Consider the following 10,808-nt stretch of genomic DNA (forward strand, 5'->3'; position numbering starts at 1 on the left):
TATCCATGAAATTATTGCTAAGACCAGTGTCACAAAGCTTTTTTTTTTTAATGTTTTCTTCTAGGAGGTTTATAATTTTAAGTCTTAACATTTCAATTTTTAACCTGTTTTGAGTTGATTTTTGTGTATGGTGTGAAGTAAGGTTCAATTTCAGTCATCTGTGTGTAGATACCCAGTTTTCCAGCACCATTTGTTTTTTAAAAATATTTTATGTGTTTTATTTATTTTTGAGAGATAGAGACAGCGTGAGCAGGGGAGGGTCAGAGAGAGAGGGAGACACAGAATCTGAAGCAGGCTCCAGGCTCTGAGCTGTCAGCACAGAACCCTACACGGGGCTCAAACCCGCGAACTGTGAGATCCTGACCTGAGCCGAAGCTAGACGCTTAAATGAGGCACTCAGGTGCCCCGCCAGCACCCTGTGTTGAAGAGACTACCTTTCCCCATTGTGTAGTCTTGGCACTCTTGTCAAAGATCAGTTGACTATATATGTATGTGTGACTTTAATTTTGGGCTGTTGATTCTATTTCATTGGACTCAGTGCCTGTCTTTATGCCAACACCAAGCTGTTCTAATTAATGTCACTTTGTAATATAATTTGAAACTTTTGCTCTTGCCTAAGATTGATTTGGCTGTTTGTGATCTTTTGTGATTCCATATGAACGATAATCATTTTTTTCTATTTCTATATTAAAAAGTCATTGGGATTTTGATAGGGGTTGTGTTGACTCTGTAAGTTGCTTTGTGCGTTATGGATATTTTGAGAATATTCAGTCTTCCAATCTGGGAAATGGATGCCTTTCCCTTTGTTTGTGTCTTATTTAATTTCTTTTGCCAATATCCTATAATTTTATATAGACATCTTTCATTTTTATCACCTTAATTCTTTTTGATGCTATTGTAAATGTGATTGTTTCCCCAATTTCATTTTCAGAAAATTCACTATTAGTATATAGAAACTGATTTTTGTATGCTGGTTTTGTATCCTGCAACTTTACTGAATGTGTAAATTCTAATTTTTTAGGGCATCTTTAGGCTGTTTGATACATTAGATCATGTCACCTGCAAACAGGGACCCTTACTTCTTCTTTTCCAATTTGGATGCCTTTTATTTCATTTTATTTTATTTTATTATTTTATTTATTTATTTTTTGACTAAGTGCTCCGTCTAGGACCCCCTGTACTGTGTTGAACAGTACTTGGCTTGTTCTTGATCACAGAGCAAGACTCTCAGGTTGTCACCGTAATGGTCATTGTGAGCTTTTCAGATACGCCCTTTGTTGTGTTGAGGTACCTCCCTTCTATTCCTAGTTTGTTGGGGATTTTAATCAGGAAAGTCTGTTCACTTTGATCAAGTGCTTTTCCTGCTTCTCCGCAGGCAATCCTGTGATTTTTTTTCTTTTATTTTGTCACCGAGGGATATCACATGAATTGATTTCCCTGTGTCAAACCGGCCTTATGCCTCAGGGATAAATTCCACTTGTTCTTGGTGCGTGATCCCCCTAGAGTGAGTGCTTTTGGATTTGATGTGCTGGTAGTTTGTTGAGGGTTTTTGCATCCATGCTCAGCAGAGTTTATTTTCTTGTGTCTTTGCCTGGCTTTGGCATCAAGGTCATGACAGGCCCATAAATTGAGTGGATGTGTTCCCTCCTCTTCCGTTTTTGGGAAGAGTTTGAGGAAACCGGCATGAATTCTTCAAATGTTTGGAAAAATTCAACAGTGAAGCCAACTGTCTTGGGCTTTTCTTTGTTGGGAAGTCTGACATTTGTTTGTGGAAAGTCCATATTTGTAATCCTCAACTGTTTTCAGTGACAGGCTCGGGGAAACAATGAAAGGAAGGCAAAGACTTTCAGAAAACAGGAAAGACTCATCAAGCTGAGTCCATCTGCTCCCATGTACTCCGAATTTCCTTTGGCAATATTTGCTTTGAGTACCTATTGAATGTCAGATACCCGTATACATCCTCAAGTAAATAGTGTTCTTTCCATTATACAAGTGGAGAAACCTAGACAGAAACACCTAGACTTGGTAACTCCCAGAAGATGGAGCAGTCCACCCGAGGTCACACCGGTGGGCGGTGTCCCAGCTGCGACATGAACCAAAGCCTGTTTGATGAACAGGCACCTGCTGTTTCAACAGCTCCACACTCTTGATTAGACCATCCAGAACTCATAGAGGTAAACTGAGATATTGATCTAAGAAAATGGATAAAATCAACCTTTTCTCCCATGTCCCCTCCCTCCTTCTCTTGTTCTCTGTCCCTCTCCTTTTTACCTTCTTTTTTCTTTCCCTCCCTCTCTCTCTCCTTCCCTTCCTTCTTTTCTTTGTCTTTCCTTTCTTTTACTTATTCCTTTTATTATTATTTATTTTATTAATTCAAAGCATGAATATTAACTGAGTGCCTACCCAGAGCTAGGCACTAGACTTTGATTCAGTACTGACCTAAACAGACCCGAGTGTTTTTCCTTGTGGAGCTCACATTTAGAAAGGAGAGGCGACAGGTAGATAAATACGTATATTTATGGTACATACGGTAGTGACATGTACATTATAACATGAGGTCGTGCTGTTCTGGGAGGGCGTGGCAGAGAGAGCTTGCTGACTTATAGAGCTGAGCTGCTGTAAGGTAACCACGAACCACATGTGGATATTTAAATTTAAGTTAATTCACAGTAAATAAATGACAAAGGCTCAATTCTTCAGGCGCACTTGCCACACTTTATGTGCTTAGTAGCCGCATGGGGCTTCTGGTTACTGTATTAGGCAGTTCAGGTGACAGGTCATTTCCACCATCCTGGACGGTTCTCCTGGACATGCTCTCACAGGGGGTGGCAGGAAGGCCTCCGTGGTAAGATGATGTGGGAGCGGAACCCTGGAGGAAGAGAAGGAGGAGGAAACACAGGCTCCAGGCAGAGGGAACAGCAAATGCAAACACTCTGGGAGTGTGGTCGTGGTTTTGAGGGGCTTCATGGTGGGGAGAATGGTGGAGCTGAGGTTGGTGGCGTCAGCAAAGATCAAATCACCTAGGACCTAGTGAACTGTGGAGAGTGTGGAGAAGGGAAGGCCCTGGCGTCTGGACAACATGATGTGTCTGTAAAGTTTGTAGAAGGTCACTTTGGCCCCATGCTGAAAGGAGTCTGTACGGCGCCAAGGCACCTTTTACAATTATTGACAAGTTAGACACGTCACCGAAGGCAAGGGAAATGAAAGCAAAAATCACCTATCAGTGATAAAAGTCTTCTGCACAGCAAAGGAAACAACAAAACTAAATGACTAAGAGGCAACCAATGGAATGTGAGATGATATTTGCAAACAGCATTTCTTATAAAGGATAGCATCCCAAATCTACAAAGAACTTCTCAAACTCGACACCCAAAAAACAACCTAGTTAACAAATAGGCAACAGACAGGAATAGACACTTTTTCCAAAGAAGACATCCAGATGCCAACAGACCCATAAAAGATTCTGACATCACTCATCATCAGGAAAATACAAATAAAACACAAGGCGATACCACCTCACCTGTCAGAATGGCTAAAGTCAACAACACAAGAAACAACAGATGTTGGCGAGGATGTGGAGAAAGGGGAGCCCTCTTACGCTGTTGGTGGGAATGCAAACTGGTTCAGCCACTCTGGAAAATGGTATGGAGGTTCCTCAAGAGGTTAAAAATAGAACTGCCCTATGACGCAGCAATGGCACTATTATGTGTTTACCCAAAGGATACAAAAATACAGATTCGAAGGGGCACACGCACCCCAATGTTTATAGCAGCCCTATCAACAATAGCCCCAGTATGGAGAGAGCTCAAGTGTCCATCGACTGATGAATGGGTAAAGAAGATGTGGTGTGTATACTATGGAATATTACTCAGCCATCAAAAAGAATGAAACCTTGCCATTTGCACTGCTGTGGATGGGGCTAGAATACTAAGCAAAATAAGTCTATTGGAGAAAGATGAATACCGTATGATTTTTCTCGTATGTGGAATTTAAGAAACAAAACAGATGAATACATGGAAGAGGGGAAGAGAAGAGAAGGAAACAAACCACAAGCGACCTCTTAATAATAGAAAACAAACTGGCATGATGGAGGGAGGGGTGGGAGATGGGCCTGGATGGGGGATGGGCATTGAGGAGGGCGCTTGCTGTGCTGAGAGCTGGGTGCTGTAGGTAAGTGATGAATCACTGACTTCTACTTCTGAAACCAATATTGTTCTGTAGATCCACTAACGAAAATTTACTTATTTATTTATTTATTTAAAAATATTTATTTAGTTTTGAGAAAGAGAGCATGAGCAGAGGAGGAGCAGAGGGAGAGTGGGAGACACAGAATCGGAAGCAGGCTCCAGGCTCTGAGCTGTCAGCACAGAGCCGGACGTGAGGTTTGAACTCACAAACTGTGAGACCAAGACCTGAGCCGAGGTCAGAGGCTTGACCTACTGAGCCACCCAGAAACCCCTAAAATTTAGTTTTGACTAACTCAAATTTAAATTTAAAAAGTGCCAAAAATAAAAATGTGGTTCCCGCTTGTGCTGATCTCTCGGATACATGCAGGGCACAGAGAAAGAAAGCGAGACCGGAAGTCCAGTCTGAAGACCACTGATGGAGAAAACCCTGGGAGGTACCGAGTACAGGGGTGGGTTTGGATGATACCGCATCCAGACTTCAAAAAGTACCCTTTCTGTAAAGGGCAGGGTTGACTGGATGCCTGTATAATATTTTCTAACACTTTAGTATGAAAATTTGCAAAAACACAGCAAAGCTGAAAGAATTAGATTTGATTTTACTTTTGTGTTAGGTTTTTACATTTATTTTGTGAGAGACAGAGTGTGAGTTGGGGAGAGTGGCAGAGAGAGAGGGAGAATCTGAAGCAGGCTCTGCTGTCAGGGCAGAGCCCGATGTGGGGCTCGAACCCATGAGAATCATGAGATCATGACCTGAGCTGAAATCAAGAGTGAGACACTTAACTGGCTGAGCCACTCAGGCACCTCAGGCTGGAAGAATTTTGTAGTAAACACTCATTTTTGCCACGTACATGCTACGGTTAACATTCTACCAAACTTATTTTATGAAATACCTCTCCTTCATCCATTTATTAATCCATCTTATTTTCTTATGTGTTTCATAGTACATTGCAAATATCTGGCATCCTCTCCCAAATATTTCAGCAAAGAGAAGCGTCTGGTTTTTCTTTTGATGTAAAACGTACGTACAATGAAATGCACGAATCTTGTGTGCATTTGCCAAAGTTTGAGAATTGAATATATCTGTGAAACTTGAATCTCCCCAAAGAAGTAGGAGATCAGCATCACTCAAAATTCCCCCATGGGCCATTGCCAGCCCAGACTCATCTTCACCCAATCCACTCCTCCTCCAAAGATTACATCTGCCTGTTCTAGAACTTTCTGCAAATGGAGTCCTACCTTGGCACTCCATTGTGGAAGGCTTCCTAATGATTTGTACTTTGCGTAACAATGTTGAGCCTGAGTTCGTGGATTTACCTGTGTTGTTCTGTAAGCAGTGCTTTCTTCTTTTTATGGAAAAATTTTCTTCCATTCTGTTCATATATCAGTTTGTTTATCCATTTCCATCATGATAGCCTCTAGGACTGTTCCTAGTTTTTTGCTGTTTTTCATGAAGTTGCTATGGAGATTTGCGCTGTTTTTGGTAAGCATATGGCCTCATTCCTCCTGGGTAAGTATTTAGGATCGGATCGCTGGGTCGTAGTCTAGGCATATGTTTACTTTGCACGAAGCAGCCAGAAGGCCTTCCAACATGGTTATTCCCTTTTATAGTCGTCCCCAAATCTCCATTTATTTCACATCTTTGTCAACAGATTTTTGTTGTTTCTTTCTCCTGATGGTGTTCAGTAGTTTTCAGTGTGCCTTGAATTAGCATTTCCTGATGACTAATAATGATGAACATTTGTCTCATGTGCTAATGGCCAATCATGTATCTTCCTTTGTGAAGTTTCTTTTCAAAACTTTTTACCATTAAAAAAAGATTGTCTTTTTTTTCCACTTCTCTAAGTATCTTTACTGCATGTGGTGCTTTAAGAAAAAATGGAGATGTCATTGACATATAACATTGCATAAATTCAAGGTGTACATGTTGATTTGATACCGTTCTGTATTGCATTGTGATTACCATCTAGCGTTTGCTGACACCTCTGCCGTGTCACATAATTATCACTTCTTTGTCGTGATGAGAACATTTAAGATCTAGTCTCTGCAACTTGCACATGCGTAGTATTGTTGACTATAAGCACTCTGCTGTGCATTAGATCTCCAGAACATATTCATCTTCTAGTTGCAAGTGTGCACCCTTTGACAACTTCTCCTTAGTTTCCCTGCCCCCAGCCCCTGGCCACCGTCATCGTACTCTGTTTCTACCAGTTCAAATGTTTCAGATTCCACGCTGTATCATCCACTATTCGTCTCTCTCTGTCTGGCTTATCTCACTCAGCATAACACCCGCAAGTCCTCTCCATATTGTGGCAAACAGTAGGATTCCCTTTTTTCTGATGGTTGAACAATATTCCATTGTATTCTACATCTCTTTTTATCCACTAATCATTAATGGACACTTAGGTCATTTCCACATCTTGGCTATTGCAAGTAATGCTACAGTAGAAATGGGAGTGCAGACATCTTTCTGAGACTAATATTTGAAAAAGGAGCCAAGAACACTTAATGGAGAAAGGATAGTTTCTTCAACAAATGGTATTGGGAAAACTGAATAATCACATGCAGAAAAATTAATTTGGATGTCTATCTTATATAGCTTACGAAAAATTAACTGGAAATGGATCAAAGACTTAGGCACAAGACTCAATACTATAAAACTCATAGGGAATATGACCTTGATACCGATCTTGGCAACAATATTTTGGGTGGGACACTGAAAGAAAAAGCAACAAAAGCAAAAATCAACAAGTGTGACTACATCGAATTTAAAAGCTTCTGCACGGCAAAAGAAACAAGCAACAAAATGAGAAGGCAGCCTACAGAATGGGAGAATGTATTTGCAAATCATATATCACATAAGGGGTTAATATCCAAAATCTATAAAGGAACTCCTCAACTCATCGACAACAAAATCCTATTAAAAAATGGGCAGAGGGTAGAGTGACTGGGTGACTCAGTCTGTTGAGCTCCTACTCTTGGTTTCAGCTTGGGTCATGATCTCTCGGTTCGTGGATTTGAGCCTTGGATCGGCTATGCTCTGGCAGCATGGAGCCGGCTTGGGATTCTCTCTCCCTCTCTCTGTCTTTTCCCTGCTCATGCTTGCTTGCTCTCTCTCTCTCTCTCTCTCTCAGTGTCTCAACAAAAAAAATAAACTTTTAAAAAAAAATGGGCAGAAGAACTAAATCATCATTTCCCCCAAATAGGACATACAAATGGACAGTGGGGTCATGAACAGGTGCTCATCTAATCATGAGGAAATTGAAAGCACAATGAGATATTAATGTAACAGAGTGATAATGAAAGACCACCAATGCCAAATAGAAGCGAGGCAAGGTTTTATTTATGGCCGGGCCAAACCTGATCTCCCTGGTGTTAAGGAGCAGAGAATGGTCCTGAACAAAGGTAGTAGTGAGCTTATATGGATTTTAGTAAAGCATAAAACATCATCATTCAGTTAACCAATTAAAGTTTACAGCATTTCAGGACACCCAGTCACATTTTTACAGACAGTAGTTCTGGCGGGACCCTATAGTTTTAAAGTTCTTTGTCATAAGAGGGTCTTGAAATGACCAAATATAGTCAGGCCCTCCAGGTCCTGTGAGACAGTGACTACGGGACTTCCCACACTTATGCCTGGTCAGCCTCAAACAGGGGGGCGGGAGTGCAAATCTATGACCTCAGTTGCCTGTTTAGAAAGCAGGAGAGTTTCAGGGACGGGACGGGGCCATTTCTCACCTTCTGATAACTCCAACAGAGAGCCATACAGCGGTCACGACATAGTTAGTCAGAACAGTGAACGAGAGATACATTTGCAAAGCAATTTACAGAAGCCCAAACAGCAAGTTAATGATTTTCAACTGTTTACTCTGTTTTGCTAACCTATAGCAATTACTTCGTGTAATATGAAGTCATGTCCAAGTGGGTGTTGTGGAGAAGACATGAGATAACAGGTGTTGGCGAGGATGCAGAGAAGAGAGAACACTTGTGCACTGTCTGTGGGAATGTATATTGATTCAACCACTATGGGGAGCAGTGGGATATCTCCTACAACAAAAATAGAACTGCTATATGATCTAGCAATCCCATTTCTGGGTAAATATCCAAAGGAAATGAAAACAACATATCAAAAGGGATTGATTTTTCTTTATTATTGAGTTGTGCTGTATATATACAGATACCAGTCCTCTGTCAGATATGAGACTGTTGTTTTTTTTTTTTAAACAGAATATGGTTTCTTTATTACTTGCACTAGTGGTGCATATTGAGGCACAGAAATTTAAAATTTTGACAGAGTCTAATTTGTAAAGTGGTAAAGCTTATAAGGTTATTGCTGTATGTGACTTGTGTAAGAAAACTCGGCTTAAGAAAATGTAATCAGGTCATGAAGACATTTTACTATCTTTATTTTCCAAAAGCTTATGACTATAGTTCTATGATTTATCTTGAGTTAAACTTTTTTTGTATGTGCAAGGTAAGTGATGAAGTTAAGTTTTTTCGTATATGGATGCCCATGTCTTGAAAAGACTTTCCTTTGCTCATTGGATTGCTTTGGTGACCTTGCAGAAAATCAGATACTCTGTGTAAGTGGGAGGTCTACTTTTAGGCTCTTTATTTTGTTCATTTAACCTACGTGTTGATCCCTATGCAAGCCTTAATTATTGTAGGTTTATTTTTTTAATAGTTTATTGTCAAATTGGTTTCCATATAACACCCAGTTGAAACCAGGTAGTATATATTCTCCAGATTTATCCTTTTTTAAGATTGCTTTGATATTCTAGGTATTTGGATTTTCATAAAAATTTTGAAATTGCTTGTCAATTTCTACAAAAAACTTGTGGGATTATAATTGGTATTACATTAAATCTAGTATCAATTTGGAAATAGTTGACATATTAACAGTATCAAGGCTCTTAATCCATGAACATGGTATATATCTTTATTTCTGCTTAGCTCTACATATTATTAGATGATCTTTAATTCCTTTTAGTAATATTTCATAATTTTGGGGGCAGGGGTTCCCCTTTTTCATATTAAAATTTCCCCTAAGTAGTTCATAAGGATTTTTTGGACACACTTTTAAGAGGATTATTTTTAATAATTTTTAATTGCTGCTAGCTATAAAAACACCATTGATATTTATGTTGTAATCTTCGATCCTGAAATCTTAGTAACTAAATTACTAGTTGTGATAGTTCTTTTGTGTTTTTCTGGGGATTTCCTGTATCAACAATGATGACATCCGCTAATAGTAGTTTTATCTATTTCCCCTCTTGAATATTTACATTTTTCAAATCTTTGCCTTATTGTATGGCTATAACTCTCAGTACACTGATGAGGAGAAGTCATGAATGCGAGCGAGCATCTTTGCCTTGTTCTTAATGTTAAGGGGTAAGAAGCATTCAATATTTAGTTATTAAGGTTTTCAGAGATGCCTTTTATTGGATTGAGCAACTCTCTTTCTATTCCTAGTTTGTTGAAGGTGTTTATCATATCTGGTTGTTGAATTCTACAAAATGCTTTTTCTGCACTTGTTCAAATGGTCATACTCTTTTGTCCTTATTTTGTTATTATAATGGATTGCATGGGTTGATTTTCAGATTTTAAACCAATCTCCCATTCCTGAGATGCACCCTACGTGGGCATATTTTATCCTTTTACATATTGTTGAATTCAGTTTGCTAATATCTTATTAGAGAATTTTGCATAGGTGTTCAAATGTTTAAAAGGAATATTAATCTGCAAGTTCAGTTTTTTGTAATGTCTTCATCAATTTCTTCTTAGGATTATACTAGCCTCATAAAATGAGTTGGAACATTTTCCTCCTGTATTTTCTGAAAGAGTTTGTGTAAAATTGATGTTACTTCCCTAAATGTTTAATAGGATTGATGAATGAAGCCATTGGGTTGTGGGATTTTCTTTGTGGAAAGGCTTTTGACAACAAAATCAATGTCTTTAATAGATATTAGGTCATTCATATTTTCTGGTGGTTTTTCCTTATGTGGATTTGTGAAGCCAAGACATTCAAAGAATTTAGCAACATTCTATAAGTTAGCAAATCTGTAGGCATAAAGTAATGTATAATATTCTCATATAATCTTTGTGTTTCTATATCCTCTATAATAGTAACTCCTCTTTTATTTCTGGTATTAGTAATTTGTGTTATTTCTCTTATTATCTTTATCAGTTTCTATATTCTTAGCTTGTTAAAGATGGAACTATCAGATTCAGATCCTTTATACATTTTGAGTTTATTTTTGTGAATGGTATAAGAAAGTGGTCTAATATCATTTTTCTACATGTTGCTGTCCAGCTCTCCCAACACCACCTGTTGAAGAGGCTGTCCTTTTTCCATTGGACACTCTTTCCTGCTTTGTCAAAGATTAATTGGCCATATACTTGTGGGTCCAGTTCTGGGTTCTCTGTTCTATTCCATTGGTCCATGTGTCTGTTTTTGTGCCGATGCCATACTGTCTTGATGATGACAGCTTTGCAGTAGAGGCTAAAGTCTGGGATTGCGATGCCTCCCGTTTTGGTTTTCTTCTTCAATATTACTTTGGCTATTCAGGGTTTTTTTGTGGTTCCATATGAATTTTAAGATAGTTTGTTCTAGCTTTGAGAAGA

The 10,808-nt window shown here is 39.0% G+C and overlaps 1 protein-coding gene across 1 annotated transcript in view; it reads left to right on the forward strand.

Annotated features, from left to right (window-relative positions):
* The window catches only part of STK32B (serine/threonine kinase 32B), a 365,585-nt gene that overhangs the window by 87,130 nt on the left and 267,647 nt on the right, over positions 1 to 10,808 (forward strand). The window lies entirely within an intron of this gene.

This window comes from Suricata suricatta, chromosome 1, assembly GCF_006229205.1.
Source record: "Suricata suricatta isolate VVHF042 chromosome 1, meerkat_22Aug2017_6uvM2_HiC, whole genome shotgun sequence".
NCBI classification, from domain to species: domain Eukaryota; kingdom Metazoa; phylum Chordata; class Mammalia; order Carnivora; family Herpestidae; genus Suricata; species Suricata suricatta.